The sequence below is a fragment of the Mobula hypostoma genome, chromosome 2 (assembly GCF_963921235.1).
Source record: "Mobula hypostoma chromosome 2, sMobHyp1.1, whole genome shotgun sequence".
Classification (NCBI taxonomy): Eukaryota; Metazoa; Chordata; class Chondrichthyes; order Myliobatiformes; family Myliobatidae; genus Mobula; species Mobula hypostoma.
Genome location: NC_086098.1, coordinates 71,546,993 through 71,563,712, shown reverse-complemented (window position 1 = coordinate 71,563,712; position 16,720 = coordinate 71,546,993). Strand labels below are relative to the sequence as shown.

Here is a 16,720-nt window from a genome sequence, read left to right as displayed (position 1 = left end):
AGAAATGCCTAGGACACAAAGCTCAAAAGAAATATATCTAATACCAAAGTGAATAAGTGTGGAGTCATTCCTTTCATATATGACAACAAACAGTTGTCCTCCTCCTACTTTCAAATCTCTTACTAGCTCTTCTTTCAGTTAGTCCTGACGAAGGGTCTCGGCCTGAAACGTCGACTGTACCTCTTCCTACAGATGCTGCCTGGCCTGCTGCGTTCACCAGCAACTTTGATGTGCGTTGCTTGAAATTCCAGCATCTGCAGATTTCCTTGTGTTTGTGTTCTTAAAACTGACAACAAACAGTCTAAGGATTTAGATGAAATTTGACAGCATGCAGATAAATATGCTGATTAGGAGGAATCAATAATTCTATCAAGAAATGGCAGACACAACATTTATTATTTTGACTTTAATGATTGAGTATACTTTTCAACACACAATAAAGAAAATTGGAAAATTAACAGGCACTGGAGTTTCTCAAGCAAAGTGATGCATCCAGTTGATTGCATCAGCCAATGTATTAAAAGGTCCCAAGAAAGAAAGCCAAGGTGGTGGTGAAATTTCATTCTGGCAAAAGTGTAAAACAAACAGCAATTTAGAAGTCCTTTCTGAATATATATTTTTTCCTTATTCTCATTCTGGAGGAATATTGGTTTAAAGTAAAAGTTCAACAACCAATTCTTTATATTCCGTGATGCCTTTTACATGCATTACATAGCACATAGAACATTACAGCACAGTACAGGCCTCTCAGCCTACAATGTTGTGCTAACTTTTTACCCTATTCTAAGATGAGTCTGGCACTTCTCACCCACATAACACTCCATTTTTATATCATATGTGTGCCCATCCAAGAGTTCGTTAAATGTTCCTAATGAATGTGCCTCTACCAAAACCCCTGGCAGGGCATTTCATTCATTGACCACCCTCTATACAAAAAGCTTATCTTTACCATCCCTACAATAGTTTTCTCCAATCACCTTATAATTATGCCTCCTTGTATTAGCCATTTCCATTCCAGAGAAAATATTCTGGTTATACATTCTACCTTTACCTCTAATCATCTTGTACATTTCTATCAAGTTACCTCTCATCCTCTTTCACTCTAAAGAGAAAAACCGTAGCTCATTCAACTTATTTTCACATGACATGCTGTCTAATCTAGGCAACACCGTGGTATATCTCCTCTGCATCCTCTCTAAAGCTTCCACATAATTTCCAATAATGAGGCAACCAGAACTTGACACAGTATTTGAAGTTTGGTATAACCAGGGTTTTATAGAGCTGTAACATTATTTTGTAGCTCTTCAATTCAGTCCCCTGACCAATTAAGGCAAGTACATCATCTTCCTAACAAGCCTATCAACTTGTACCACAACTTTAAGGGATTTATGGACGCGGGGCCTCTAGCTGGTCTGTCTACCTATTGAGTCAGGAATCCTTCCTGGGCATACCCAAAAATTCTGTGCCCTCCAAAACTTTTCAACTAAGGAGGTGTCGGTCAATATTAGGGAAGTTGAAGTCCCCCGTGACAACAACCCTATTATTTTTGTACCTTTCCAAAATCTGCCTCCCGATTTGTTCCTTGGCATCTCTATTGCTATTTGGTGGGGGCGGGGGGTTCTGTAGAATAATCCTATTATAGCAATTGCTCCCTTCCTTTTTCTGATTTCTACCCACACTTACTCTATAGACAACCCCATCATGATATCCCTCTCTTTCTACATCTGTGATGCTATTTCTGATTAGTAATGCCAATCCCCCATTCTTTTACCTCCCTTCTTGTCTCTTTAGAAACATCTAAACCCTGGAATATCCAGCAACCTTTCCTGCCCTTGTGAAAGCCAAGACTCCACGGTGTAGTTCCATCCACTGACCCAAGCTCTAAGCTTGTCACCCTTGTTTCTGATACTTCTGCATTAAAATAGACACACTGCAATCCATCCCACCGACTGCAATTCTGATCGTCAGTTGCTTATCTTTCCTCACAAATTCTCTACACATTGTGTCTACCCGCACACCAACTGCCCCATCCTCTGACCTATGATGCTAGTTCCCATTCCCCTGAAAAAACAGTTTAAATCCTACCCAACAGCTCTAGCAAATCTGTCTGCAAGGATATTGGTCCCCATCAAGTGCTGGTGTAATCCATCCTTTTTGTACCGATCCCTAAAAGAGATCCCAATGATCCCAAAATCTGAGACACTGCCTTCTGCGTGAATTCCTCAGCCACAAATTCTGCCAAATTATCTGATTATTTCCCTCACTGGCATGTGGTATGTGACAAAAGCAGCAGTCCAGGGATTACTATCCTTGAGGTCCTGTTTTTCAGCTTCCTACCTAGCTCCCTATATTCTCTCTTCAGGACCTCATTCTTTTTCCTACCTAGGTTGTTGGTACCAATATGTACCACATCTTCTGGCTACTTACCCTCCCCCTTTAGAATGCTATGGATCAGATTGGAATTATCCCAGACCCTGGCACCTGAGAAGCAACTTATCATCCAGGTGTTTCGTTCACATCCTCAGAGTATCCTGTCCATCTTCTATCACCACTATGCACCTCTACTCCCCCTCACTTCCCTTCAGAGCCACAGAGCTAGATACCTGATTGCTGTGGCTTTCCCCAGTACACGCCCCCCCCCCACCTCCCCAGTAGTATCCAAAGCGGTATATTTGTTATGGGGAGGAACAATCACAGGTGTTGACTCCGAGCTGAAGAGGCTGGACGTTGACATAGCAGCACTGCAAGAGACCAGGCTTGCTGCAGACGGTGTGCTGCAGGAGAGGGACTATACCTTCTTTTGGCAGGGCAGACCACCTGAGGAACCCCGACTGCATGGCGTCGGCCTTGCTGTCAAGAACAGCCTGCTATCCATGATAGTTCCTCCCACCGGCCGGTCAGAATGCATCCTTTCCCTCAGCCTTTCAATGTCATCCGGTAAAGTGAACATCCTGAGTGTCTATGCTCCAATGCTGGGCTCACCTCAAGAATCAAAAGATCAGTTTTAGGAGGACCTTAACACTACCATCAGCAAAATACCAGAATCTGAACACATCATCCTGTTTGGTGGTTTCAATGCTAGAGTCGGATCTGACCACAGCTCATAGCCAGACTGCCTCAGACACTTCAGCGTTGGCAAGATGAACGACAACGGCCAGAGACCACTGGAGCTTTGCTCCTATCGCAAGCTGTGCATCACCAACACGTTCTTCAAGACAAAGACTTGCAATAAAGTCTCCTGGAGACACTCAAGGTCCGGACACTGGCATCAGCTGGACATGATCATCACCAGAAGAGCTGCCGTTAACAGTGTGCTTCTAACACGCAGCTTACACAGTGCAGACTGCGACACAGACCATTCCATGGTGTGCAGCAAAGTCCGACTGAAACCAAAGAAGATGCACCACACCAAGCAGAAAGGATGACCACGCATCAACACCGCTAAGGCAGTGAACCCAGAACTTCGCATGAAACTCAATGACCAAATGGAACAGGCTTTCAAAGCAAATACAGCCACAGCCACGGAGGAGAGGTGGCAATTCATTCGTGACACCATCTACAACACCACCATGTCATCTCTCCGGAAGAAGGAGAGGAAAAACCAAGATTGGTTTGAATCTCACCTGTGTGAGATTTGACCTGTCATCAATGCCAAGAGAGAAGCTCTGATCAACTACAAAAAAGACTCGTCAGAAAAGAATCTTACTGCACTGAGAATGGCAAGAAACAACGCTCAAAGGACGGATAGAAGCTGCGCAATTGACTACTGGCAGAACCTGTGCCAGAACAACCAGACCTGCACCGACAGTGGCAATGTGCAAGGCATGTATGAAGAAAGCCTTCGGGCCCACTGCTAGCAAGATCACTCCGTTGAAGTCCAAGGACGGTGGTCATCAAAGACCGTGCCAAGCAGATGGAGAGGTGGGCCGAGTACTACCAGAACCTATACTCCACTGAGAACATAGTCACTGAGTCAGCCCTTGCCAATATCCCTGCCCTACCTGTCATGAAAGAGCTGGACCTACCCCCAACAGAGGAAGAACTCAGCAAGGCTATTGACTCACTTGCTCACGGCAGGGCACCAGGCAAAGACGGTATCCCTGCAGAAGTGATCCAGTGCGGGAAACCAGTGCTCCTAAGCCACCTTCACGAGCTGCTCTGCCAGTGCTGGGAGGAGGAATCAGTTGCCCAAGACACACAAGACGCAAACATCATCACATTGTTCAAGAAAAAGGGAGACTGCAAACGACTGTAATAATTACAGAGACATATTCCTGCTCAACACCATTGGCAAGGCGTTTGCCCGAGTGGTTCTGAAGCGACTGCAGACACTGGCAGAACGGGTCTACCCTGAGTCCCAGTGTGACTTCAGAGCAGAGAGATCCACCATCGACATGACCTTCTCACTCAGGCAGCTACAGGAGAAAAGCCTGGAACAGAGACAGCCTTTGTGCATTGCCTTTATCGATCTGACCAAGGCTTTTGACCTGGTTAGCAGAAGAGGCCTCTTCGCACTCCTGAAGAAGATCAGATGCCCTTCAAAGAGCACAAAATCACAAGACAAAGGAGCAGAAGTAGGCCATTCGGCCCATCAAGTCTGATCCGCCACTCCACCATGAGCTAAACTATTCTTCCATCTAGTTCCAATTTCCAGCTTTTTCCCCAGATCCCTTGATACCCTGACTAATTAGATACCTATCAATCTCCTCCTTAAACACCCTCAATGATCAGGCCTCCACAGCTGTATATAGCAAAAAATTCCATAAATCCACGACCCTCTGGTTAAAAAAATTTCTCCTCATCTCTGTTTTAAATGGGTACCCTCTAATCCTAAGACTGTGGCCTCTTGTCCTGGACTCACCCACTACGGGAAACAGCCTTTCCACATCTACTCTGTTCCATCCTTTCAACATTCGAAATGTTTCTATGAGATCCCCTCTCATTCTTCTATACTCTGATGAATGCAGTCCAAGAGCCGACAAACGCTTCCTGCATTCCAGGAATCATTCTCATAAATCTTCTCTGAACTCTCTCCAATATCAGAACATAGGGACCCAAAACTGCTGAATCTCATTGCCTCTTTCCATGACGGCATGCAGGGGACAGTACAATTTGATGGATCATCCTCAGAGCCCTTCCCCATCCAAAGTGGAGTGAAGCAGGGTGGCGTCCTGGCCCCGACGCTCTTCCAGATCGTCTTCTCTCACATATTGTTGTACAATTTCAGGACACCTGATGACGGAGTGTACCTACACACTAGGTCTGACGGCAAGCTCTTCAACCTTGCACGCCTCAGAGCAAAGACCAAAATGCGTCAGGTCCTGATCCAGGAGATACTCTTCGCTGATGATGCCGCCCTTTCGTCACACACACAGTCTGGTCTCCAGAGGCTAGTCAGTTCCCTGGCACATGTTTGCCAAGAGTTTGGCCTCACCATTAGTCTGCAGAAGACAGAGATCATGGGCCAGGACGTCAGCGAAGCCCCCAGTATCAGCATCGGCAACCACACCCTGCAAGCGGTAGATGAATTCACCTACCTAGGATCAACAGTCTACCATCTGTCCCTCGATCCAGAGCTCAACAGGTGAATAGGGAAAGCTGCCACTGCTGTGGCCAAGCTGTCAAAGAGAGTGTGGAAAAACAACAAGCTCACCGCAGCCACCAAGATTGCAGTGTACAGAGCCTGCGTACTGAGTACTCTTCTCTACGGCAGCGAGAGTTGGACAACCTACACACGCCAAGAGCACTGCCTCAACAGCTTCCACCTATGGTGCTTGCGTCAGATCCTGGGCATTTCCTGGAAAGACCGCGTGCTAAACAAGGACGTCCTTGACCAGGCCAGCATGCCAAGCATGTATGTCCTTCTCACACAGCAACAACTGAGCTGGCTTGGCCACGTCCGCCGCATGCAGGATGGCCGCATCCCCAAGGACATCCTATACGGAGAACTCACCGCAGGATCCCGGCCCATAGGGCGCCCTCTGCTGCGTTACAGGGACGTTTGTAAACGTGACCTGAAGCCTGCTGATATCAGGGTGGACACTTGGGACGAGACAGCTGCAAATTGCTGCACCTGGCGACAGGCTGTACGTACAGACGTTACCAATGCAGAGGAAAAACCAACTCGACTGTGGTCGGACAGAAGAGAGAGAAGGAAAGCTGTGGCAGTGACTACCCAGCTGCAGCCATCAGCCTTCGTGTGCAGCAGCCGTGCCAAGGACTGCCGCTCAAGAATCGGCTTATTCAGCCACAGCCGACGCTGTTCCACACCTAACTGAGTCCTAAACCGGGCGCACCTATTGTCTACTTAGACAGAGGGAGCCATTATTATTATTATATTTGTTATGGAGAGGAACAGTCATAGGTGTAGTCTGCATTGTCTGTCTATTTCTTTTCCTTCTCCTGTCAGTAGCTCAGCTACGTGCCTCCAGCAACTTAGTAGTGACTACCTAGCTGTAGATCTTATCTATCTTTTCCTCATTTTCCATAGGAGCTGTATGCCACTCAGCTGCAGTTCCTGTCCTCTAACATGGTTTGTAAGAAGCTGCAGCTGGATGCACCTCATGAAGATGTAGTTATCAGGAAGATTGGTTGTCTCCAAGAATTCCGACATCTGATGTGAAGAACACACCACTGACCCTGAACCCATTCTTACTACACTAGCTATACACTAATAGACAAAAAAAGAAACTTACCTTAATCTTCACCTATTCTCACTAAGCTTCTCGAGCTGAAGCATCAAACCCTCCGCTCTAACACTAGTCCACCCCAACAATGGCTGCTCCAATTAGACCTAACTTCTTTATATTGCTGTTTGTAAGTGCCTAACAAATCATGATGGCCGAAATCCATCGAAATGTCCTGAAAGGCCCCATTCACTTTTTAAATCTCATGTTGTCTCACCAAAACAAGCAACTGCTCACAGTGATTGAGCCCAGCCAAAATGTCCGGAAAGGTTCTGCTCACCTTTTAAATCTTGTTCTGGCTCATCCAAATAAGCTACTGATTGTGATGACGGAAGACCTCAGAAAAGACCTGAAAGGCCCCACAGCTTGTCGTATTGGGGCAACAAATTAATGTCATAAACTAATGCAGCAGCATAGCAGCACAAAGTCTTGTAGTTAGTACATTGTATCTGAACTAGAAATATTAAAGTAACAGATTGTACCATTACATATTATAAATTGAAATCTTGTAGAATTGGAACTAACAGTCAACACCGCATTTGAAAATGAACATTATCAATAATGTAGTACACCTTTACTGCGTGAGAAGCTGTGATGAAATAATTGTGTGGGATCTAAAATCTTGGACCAGAGGTCAACAATTTAGGTGCATGATGTTGTCTCAGCCTTTTAAATTCTGCTTCTTAAAGAACAAATGAAATTTTGTACTGCCTCTGACTTTTATTTAAATACACTTAGAGAGTTAATTGATAAAGGATCATTATCATGGCTTGACTTCACGAATGAAGATTTAGGAAGGGGGCTGCCCATGTCTGCTGCAAGCTCGCTGGTGGCTGCCGAGGCCAATACAGGACAGACAGATCCAGCCACAGTGGCTGCATCGGGGAGGATGGTCGTAGACGTGGGCGTGTCCTTCGGCCTGCGCAATGGCATTTTAGGTGGAGTGTAGTGTGCGTGGTACTGGCCCCACCCCTTACACCCAGGGTTCATCTGCCATAGCCTAGCAAGCTGGGACGGTAACAGCGAGGTCCTCGGGTCATAGGAGTTACGTCGGAGTGTCCTTCTCCTAGGTGGGTGGCCTGACAAGGCTAACAAGCCCCACCTGCCTGGGTTTGGATTCAGAGTTGTCCTTCTCTTAGGCTGGCTGCCAACCACAACTAACGAGCCCAGCCGATCCATCCAGTTAGACCACCAAACTCTCGGTCGCGCCATGATGTAGCAAGCTCGGTGGAAACGTGGGGCACTGACAAGAAGGTGTTGCTACAGATGCAGTAATGTAGGAGAGACTATTTGCAGTGGACTCCTGCCCAGAAGGCCAGACAGAGAACACGCAGTGATCACTACACCAGGAAAGGAGAGGCAATGTATTGCCTGTACACTTTCCCTGGGTGAGCGGGACGTCAGGCAAATAAAACAGCAAATAAAGTCGAGGTAGAAAACTTGAATTTCATCTCCTAATAGTAATCTATCAAACTGCTTGAGAAAATATGCACTATTTCCTAAGATCAAAACTTCAAATGCAAGTGCTCCCCAGGTTATGCAGGGTTCCATTCCTGTTAATTGCTCATAACATGAATGGATCACAAGTGGGAAATGTGGCCATGAACTGAATTCCAGGCGGCCAATTCTTGCAACATTGCAACAGCTGGCAAATGCATCCCACTAGTCTCCTAAGCACTTGCTCAGATGAATAGGCTGTACATGAGTTTGGTGTTTGTAAGCTAGGGAGGACCTGACCTGTAAGCCAGTTATAACAGTTGTTATAGGATGCCACCCACTGTTACCCTAATATTTTTGCCATCAATTGGCTTTTAAAAGTCAATTGTGTCCTCATCACAAAATTTAATGATGATAGGTCTGTACATTAACAAAGTAGAGTTAAAATCGTAAGCAACTGAGCAAAACTCTGGCAAATGTTTGCTATTGTAGACAAATGTGAGTCATTCACATTAGACCCAAAAAGGACAGGACAGGATTCTTTCTGAATAGTGAGGTCTTGAAGCACAAGGAAGTACAGAAGCCTAGGGACTGTATACAATGATCATTAATGTATTCTGGAGTCATATACAGTGGCATGCAAAAGTTTGGGCACCCCAGTCAAAAGTTCTGTTACTGTGAATAGTTAAGTGAGTAGAAGATAAACTGATCTCCAAAACTCATAAAGTTAAAGATGAAACATACTTTTCAACATTTTAAGCAAGATTAGTGTATTATTTTTGTACTTGTACAATTTTAGAGTGAATAAAGGAAAGGACCAGCATGCAAAAGTTTGGGCACCCCGAGAGATTTGAGCTCTTAGATAACCTTTAACAAGGTCAGACCTTAATTAGCTTGTTAGGGCTATGGCTTGTTCACAGTCATCGTTAGGAAAGGCCAGGTGATGCAAATTTCAAAGCTTTATAAGTACCCTGACTCCTCAAACCTTGTCCCAACAATCAGCAGTCATGGGCTCCTCTAAGCAGCTGTCTAGCACTCTGAAAATTAAAATCAATGATGCCCACAAAGCAGGAGAAGGCTATAAGATAGCAAAGCATTTTCAAGTAGCCGTTTCCTCAGTTCGTAATGTAATTAAGAAAACTTCCCGAGAGAACTGCTTGTAGGATTGCTAGAAAGGCAAATTAAAAACCCCGTTTAACTGCAAAAGACCTTCAGGAAGATTTAGCAGACTCTGGAGTGGTGGTGCACTGTTCTATTGTGCAGAGACACCTGCACAAATATGACCTCCATGGAAGAATCATCAGAAGAAAACCTTTCCTGCGTCCTCACCACAAAATTCAGCATCAGAAGTTTGCAAAGGAACATCTAAATAAGCCTGATGCATTTTGGAAACAAGTCCTGTGGACTGATGAAGTTAAAATAGAACTTTTTGGCCGCAATAAGCAAAGGTATGTTTGGAGAAAAAAGGGTGCAGAAAACACCTCTCCAACTGTTAAGCACGGGGGGTGGATCGATCATGCTTTGGGCTTGTGTTGCAGCCAGTGGCACGGGGAACATTTCACTGGTAGCGGGAAAAATGAATTCAATTAAATACCAGCAAATTCTCGAAGCAAACATCACACCGTCTGTAAAAAAGCTGAAGATGAAAAGAAAATGTCTTCTATAACAGGATAATGATCCTAAACATACCTCAAAATCCACAATGGACTACCTCAAGAGGCGCAAGTTGAAGGTTTTGGCCCTCATAGTCCCCTGACCTAAACAACATCAAAAATCTGTGGATAGACCTCAAGGGAACAGTGCATGCAAGACGGTCCAAGAATCTCACAGAACTAGAAGCCTTTTACAAGGAAGAATGGGCGAAAATACCACAAACAAGGATTGAAAGACTCTTAGCTGGCTACAAAAAGCATTTACAAGCTGTGATACTTGCCAAATGGGGTGTCACTAAGTACTGACCATGCAGGCTGCCCAGACTTTTGCTTCGGGTCCTTTTCCCTTTTTGTTATTTTGAAACTGTAAAAGATGGAAATAAAAAAGTAAACTGGCTTAAAATATTGAGGAAATGTGTCATCTTTAACTTAATGCCTTTTGGAAATCAGGTCATCTTTTACTTGCATAGCTATTCACAGCAACAGAAATTTTGACCAGGGGTGCCCAAATTCTTGCATGCCACTGGAGATAATGAGCTGAATCATATTTGCCGGTAGCTATTCAATGTCCATTTAGGCAGCTCCACAAAGTGCATTGAAACATAAAAGTATGAAATGCCCTTTTAATTAGATGCCAATGCATTCAAAATTCCTCTCTGCTATTTGGACTCCTTATTGTGCACTGTGCCAGAACAGTGCCTGTGGATGAGAGGAACTAGGTGCACTTTCCAATCTGCCCCTCAGATTTACATAAGGGAGAGCTAGCATGTGAACAACAACTTTACTTATTTGAATTGGTTATTCGTCACTTTGGAGATGGGAAAGTGCTTGTTATTTTACTTTATATTTACATTGTTAATATTTTTACATTATTAAATAGCATTAACTTTCCAAGGCAGAAAACAATCTGCTGGAAGAACTCTTTAAGTTGTGCAGCATCTGTGAGAAGAAACAAATTATTGACATTTTGGGTTGAAGTCCTGCATTCATCTGCCCGGATGCAAGATGGGGGTCGCCACGGTAACATAGCGGTTAGTGTGACACAATTACAGCTCAGGCATCAGATTTCAGTGTTCTTCTGACATCCTCTGGAACAAAGTTTATATGATCTTCCTGTGAATGCATGGGTTTCCTCCAGGTGCTCTGGTTTCCTTGCACAATCCAAAGATGTACTGGTTAGTAGGTTAATTGGTCATTGTAATTTGTCTTGTGATTAGGCTAAGGGTTAAATAGGTGGGTTTCAGGATGCTGTGGGTCGCTGGACCAGAAATAGTTCATGACAAGTAATGCCTTAGCAAACTTAGAATCCTATGTACATCGGAGGACAAGTGATGGACAATTAATGCAGCTTTGCCGAAGTCTCTCACATAATCAAAATGAGTACATATAAAAGTACTCCTTGAGGGAGCATTAAAGTATTCTGATAAAGCCTCTGGAATTAATGTTGGGAGAGAAAAAAAATCAAACTATTGAAAATTAAAATATCAATCCAATATGAATATTTCAACCAGATGCATTGAGATGTTTCTGGAGAAAGATGTATAGCTGAATTATTTGTGGCACCCATAAGACAGAAGTTGTCTCTTCAGTGACTACAGAGAGAGATCTGTAATAATTTTATCTATTATAAGCTACAAACAGTGTAACCATTGCTTAGGTCCTCAAGTCCCAGTAATATCCTTGTTTCATTCTTTGAAAAGCCCTGAATTTCTCAGTGGTTCTTACTGAATTTTATGGCACCCATCCCTTTAAAATTACTGTACAATATTGCCATGTTTGCCTGATAGCTCTTTGAATCACCACCACATAGAATGCATATTCAATGCATCATTTATTTTGGTGCTGGTAGCTGCAAGAAATGTACAGTAGTTCCTAAAGCAAAATACACTTCATTTTCAAAAGATGTCTTTCGTCTGTAAATTATTTTTCATTGTATCCTTACATATTTGCCTGTGGTTACACAAAATACACAAAAATATTGCAAGCCAAGTAATTGCTAATAGCATCTTGTTTCCCACTCAATCAAAACAACAACTGTTTTTGGTAAAACAGCGAGTTTGTATGTATCTAATTACATGGGATTCTGGGCCCAACTTCAATAGCAATTTAATTGGTGGACAGATCTGTTTTCAATGACAGTCTGTTGGCAGACTCTACCTCTTCTATTCCCAGCAGTATAATGTAGATCCCTGGTCAAGTAACTCAATATCTTATGATTCCGAGCAGTGGTTATACATTTGCTGTCATTTGTTCAATCTTACCATCAGGAGTGCTAATTTCAAATTCAGAACTGAGATGTTTTCTTCTGAATGTTTGTGTATGGATTGCATTCTAAACTGCTTCCATTTTGTCAGTTTAGAAAATATGTATTATTTCCTTTTGCAATGTTGTTTTGACCAAAATTAATATAGAAACAGATACTGTACAATTTTGAGTCTCATAAAAAGGAGCTACAGCAGAATTTCATGAATGTCTTGTTTAACAATCACTTCAATAGTTCTATTGACCATCAGTGCCTAACACAGAGTCATAGAATCATGGAGCATAACAGCACAGAAACAGGATTTCTGGTCCATCTAGTCCATGCCGAACTGTTATTTCGCCTAGTCCCATTGGCCCACACCTGGACATAGCCCACAATACCCCGCCCATTCATGTACTTATCCAAACTTCTCTTAAATTTTGCAATTGAACCTGCATTCATCACCTCCACACTCACACTACCTACTCAGTGAAGAAGATTCCCCTTAAATATTTTGCATTTCATCCTTAACGTATGACCTGTAATTCTAGTTTCATGCAATCTCAATGGAAAAAGCCTGCTTGCAAATGCCCCTCATAATTTTGTATAGGTCTGTTAAATCTTCCTTCATTCTCCCATGCTCCTGGGAATACAGTCCTAACCTTTTCGATCTTTCCATACAACTAAGGTTCTCAAGTTCCAGCAACATCCTTGTAAAACTTTCTGCTCTATTTCAATCTTATTAATATCTTTCCTGTAGGTGGGTGACTCAAACTGCACACAGTACTCCAACTTTGGCCTCACCAATGCCTTATGCAATTTCAACATAACATCCCAACTCCTGTGTTTAATACTTTGATTTATGAAGGCCAATGTGCCAAAATCTCTCTTAATGACTCTATCTAACTGTGACACCTCTTTCAAGGAATTATGAATATGCATTCCCAGATCCCTTTGATCTACAATACCCTTGTTCTACAATCCCTATTGTAGAACAAAGGGAGTCTTGTGTAGGAAACTGTCCATTTTGTGTAAGCAGTTCTATTTCATGCATGATATTAAAGAAAGGTTTGTGTTTTTATACAACAAAATGTAGCACCTAGGAGCATTAATAATCTTGGAATGTGGAACCAATGAAGTACTAATGGACTCTGCAACCAATAAAGTACTTTTAACTAAAATTATTACCGCAAGGTAGGGAAAGCGGCACCAAATTTGCACATTGTAAGTTCATTCCACAACATTGTGATTGTAAGTTTTAGTGTTTTTTCTTTGGCTGACTAAAGACAGAGAATATTTGGGAGAATAACTGTTTTGTTTTATTTTTGTTAAATAGTGCCTGAGAAACTTTTATAAATACCTCAACATACAGATAGGACTTTGCCTAACGTACTAAGATGGCACCTCCAACATTATCTTCGCACTTGTGTGAGATGATGGAAGAAAATTGCACTGGACAAATTGTTGAAAACTCTGCTATTATACCATTTTAATGAATGGAAGAAAAATGTCTTCATTTGTCCCATCAAATTCTAATCATCTGAGAAACATACAGTTCTTCCCTTATCTTAGAACGTAGAACACAAAACAGTAGTAGTAATAGTACAATTCCTTGAGACAAGTATGATTTTCTCCAAAGGAATGGTGTATTGGTGGGCCGACAGGTAGCCTTTGAGAATGATCTGGGATCCATGTGTTTTGATGATAGACCTCAATCCTGTCCCTTCACCACTTGCTGATCGCCATGGGACCTAATCTGAGATTTTTGGGTGGAATCTCAGAAACTCACAAGCCTCGCCATCACAACAGGGTGGTAATTCTCAGAGAAGGCACAGAACAGTACTGCACAGAAATAGGCCCTTTAGGCGAGGATGTACTGAACTAGTTAAACTAATGGCACCTAATCCTTTCTGCCTACACAATGTCCATACCCCTCCATTCTCTGCATATTCATGTGCCTTTCTAAGTGTTCATAAATGCCTCTATCATATTTGCCAAAACCACTAACCTGAAAGTGCATTCCAGGTATCCACTACACTATGTAAAAAGTCTTGCTTCATACATATCCTTTAAAATTTCCCTCTTTCACCTTAAATGAATGCCCCTCCCCACTCGGTATTAGATATTTAGACGCTGAGACAAAGATACAGGCTGTCTACTCTAACTATGTTTCTCATAATATTATAAACTTCTGTAAGGTGTCCCCTCAACCTCCTCTGCTCCAGAGAAGATGACCATAGTTTGTCCAACCTCTCCTTATAGCACATGCACTCAAAACCAGGTAGCATGCTGGTAAACCTCCTCTACACCCTCTCCATTGAATCCATATGTTTGTAAAAGTGAGAGTACCAGAATTGGATGCAAAACTACAGATATGGCCTAACCAGAGTCTTTGGTTCACTTTTCTCCTTCTCAAACTTCATATTAAATTCAGTCATGTTATGGTCACTATTCGTTTGTTATTTTGAGATACTGGCCCTTTGAGCAACACCCATCCAGCAACTCCAAATTTAACCCTAAATTAATCATGGGACAACTTATAGTGACTAATTAACCTTCCAACCAGCATGTCTTTGGACTGTGGTTGGAAACTGGAGGACCTGAGAAAACTCATGCACTCTATGGGGAAGACATCATCCTTACAGATGATGTTGTAATTGAACTCTGAACACTGATGTCAAAAACTATAATAGTGTTGCATTAACCGCTATGCTGCTGTGGCACCATTTGGTAGGTATCCTTTTTTCCATTAGAGGATAAATCTAAAGCCAGATCAGCTTGGCCTGTGTGAGTCACCTTTTATGATCCTAATGAAATTTTGACAGTCTTTCAAAAACAATTTTGTTTCACTCTTCAATGCAAAATTATGACTCTTGAAATTTTGGCTCTCAGTTTGTGCTCTGCACATTGCAGTGACCTGGACTTCTATGTCACTCAGCATCTCAGTGGCACCGGCCTCAACAATATTGAAGAGCTTTGAGCAACACACACACAATGCTGGAGGAACTCAGCATGCTGAGCAGCATCTATAGAAAAAAGTACAGTTAATGTTTCGGGCCGATTTGCAGATTTTCTCTTGTTTGTGAAGAGCTTTGAGCAACGGGTTATGGATCGCATCAATTCCCATCAGCCTGCTACATTGGATCCTTTCCAGTTTGCTTTTCCCTTAAATCAGTCCACTGATGATGTCATAGCCTCTGCACTCCACTCCATCCTGTCCCACCTGGAAAATAGTGCCACATACACCAGGACACTGATTATTGATTTCATTTCAGCATTTAATATGATCATCCCTTGGAAGCTGGTGCATAAACTGTACTTGTTGGGTCTCAATGTCTCTCTCTGTAAGTGGATCTTGGACTTCTTGATGGAAGAACCACAGTTAGTGTATGTTGGCAGCAACATCTCCAGCTCTGTCACACCAAACACCAGCACCCCATGGGCTGTGTGCTCAGTCAGTTGCTCTTCACACTGCTGATGTATGACAGCACTGCTAGATCCAGTTCAAACTGAATCATCAAGTTCACTGATGAGACAACAGTGGTTGGCCTCATCACAATGATGATGAGATGGTGTACAGAGAGGAGGCAGGGCAGCTGGTAGAACAAGACTAAAGAGATGGTTGTGGACTTTAGCAATCTGCAGGCTGATTCCCCCCGTCACTGCCTATAAATGCAAAGAGTTAGGAGCACCAAGTTTCAGAGAGGGCACATAACAGACAATCTCACATGCTGCCTCAACACCAGAAAGCAGCAATGTATCCAATTTCCAAGGAGATTGAAGTGAGTGAGCTATTTTCAATCAATTTTTACAGGAGCACCATTGAGAGTCTCCTGACCAGACGCATCACCATCTAGTACATAATTACAAGGCGCCTGACCGTCATTCCCTACAAAGTATTACAAAGACTGCTGAGAGGACTATCGGGGTCTCTCGTCCACCCATTCATGATATTTATCAGGAGTGCTGCGTACACAGGGCCTTTAGCATTGACAGTGATCCTTCCCATCTGTCCAACAATCTCTTGGATCCCACTATCAGGCAGGAGGTACCGTAGCATGTCAGAATGGGAAACAGCCTCTTTCCCCACACCATGAGACAATCAAACTTCCTGCCACCACCCAGGTCTCAGCATATATGAAGCACCAGTAGCACAATGCTGTTTACTTTTTAACTTCTGTTATAAATGCACCTCATTATTTGCTAAGTTTATTTGTGGTAACATTACTTTATGTGTTGTGTGTGTATTTTTATACTGTGTTGACCATTTGGTCTGGAGGAACACTGTTCTGCTTGATAGTATAGATATATATGGTTGAATGACAATAGACTTGAACTTGAGTTTATCTATGATGTCAGTCTGTTTATTTGGTAAGACTAGCTCATAAAGCCTTCAAGATGTTCTCTACTTCATTCATTCAGTCATGACATTGCCTTAAAAAAACTCATCAGGATTGTGTGATTGTTTTGACTTTTAGTTATAGGTAAGCTAGAAAATAATTGTACCTGTCAGTTAAAGGATTATACAGAGGAAGTATTTTTAGACTTGAGAAAATGAAATCATTCATACCTTTTGTAAAAATAATGTTTAAATTATTCTTAGCTTCCCCAAAAAAAGGATAGAGAAGCTTTCATTTACCAAAATATAGAACTCTGAAATTCTGTTTTAAATTTGAATTAACTAGCAATTTATAATTATTGTA

At 42.7% G+C, this 16,720-nt stretch overlaps 1 long non-coding RNA gene across 1 annotated transcript in view; it reads right to left on the bottom strand.

Moving 5' to 3' along the window:
• Window positions 1–533: 533 nt before the first annotated feature.
• Window positions 534–16,720, bottom strand: part of LOC134358824 (uncharacterized) — a 29,440-nt gene continuing 13,253 nt past the window's right edge. The window contains exon 3 of the long non-coding RNA XR_010020961.1: window positions 534–564. This is a non-coding gene — a long non-coding RNA (uncharacterized LOC134358824). The remainder of the gene's footprint in view (window positions 565–16,720) is intronic.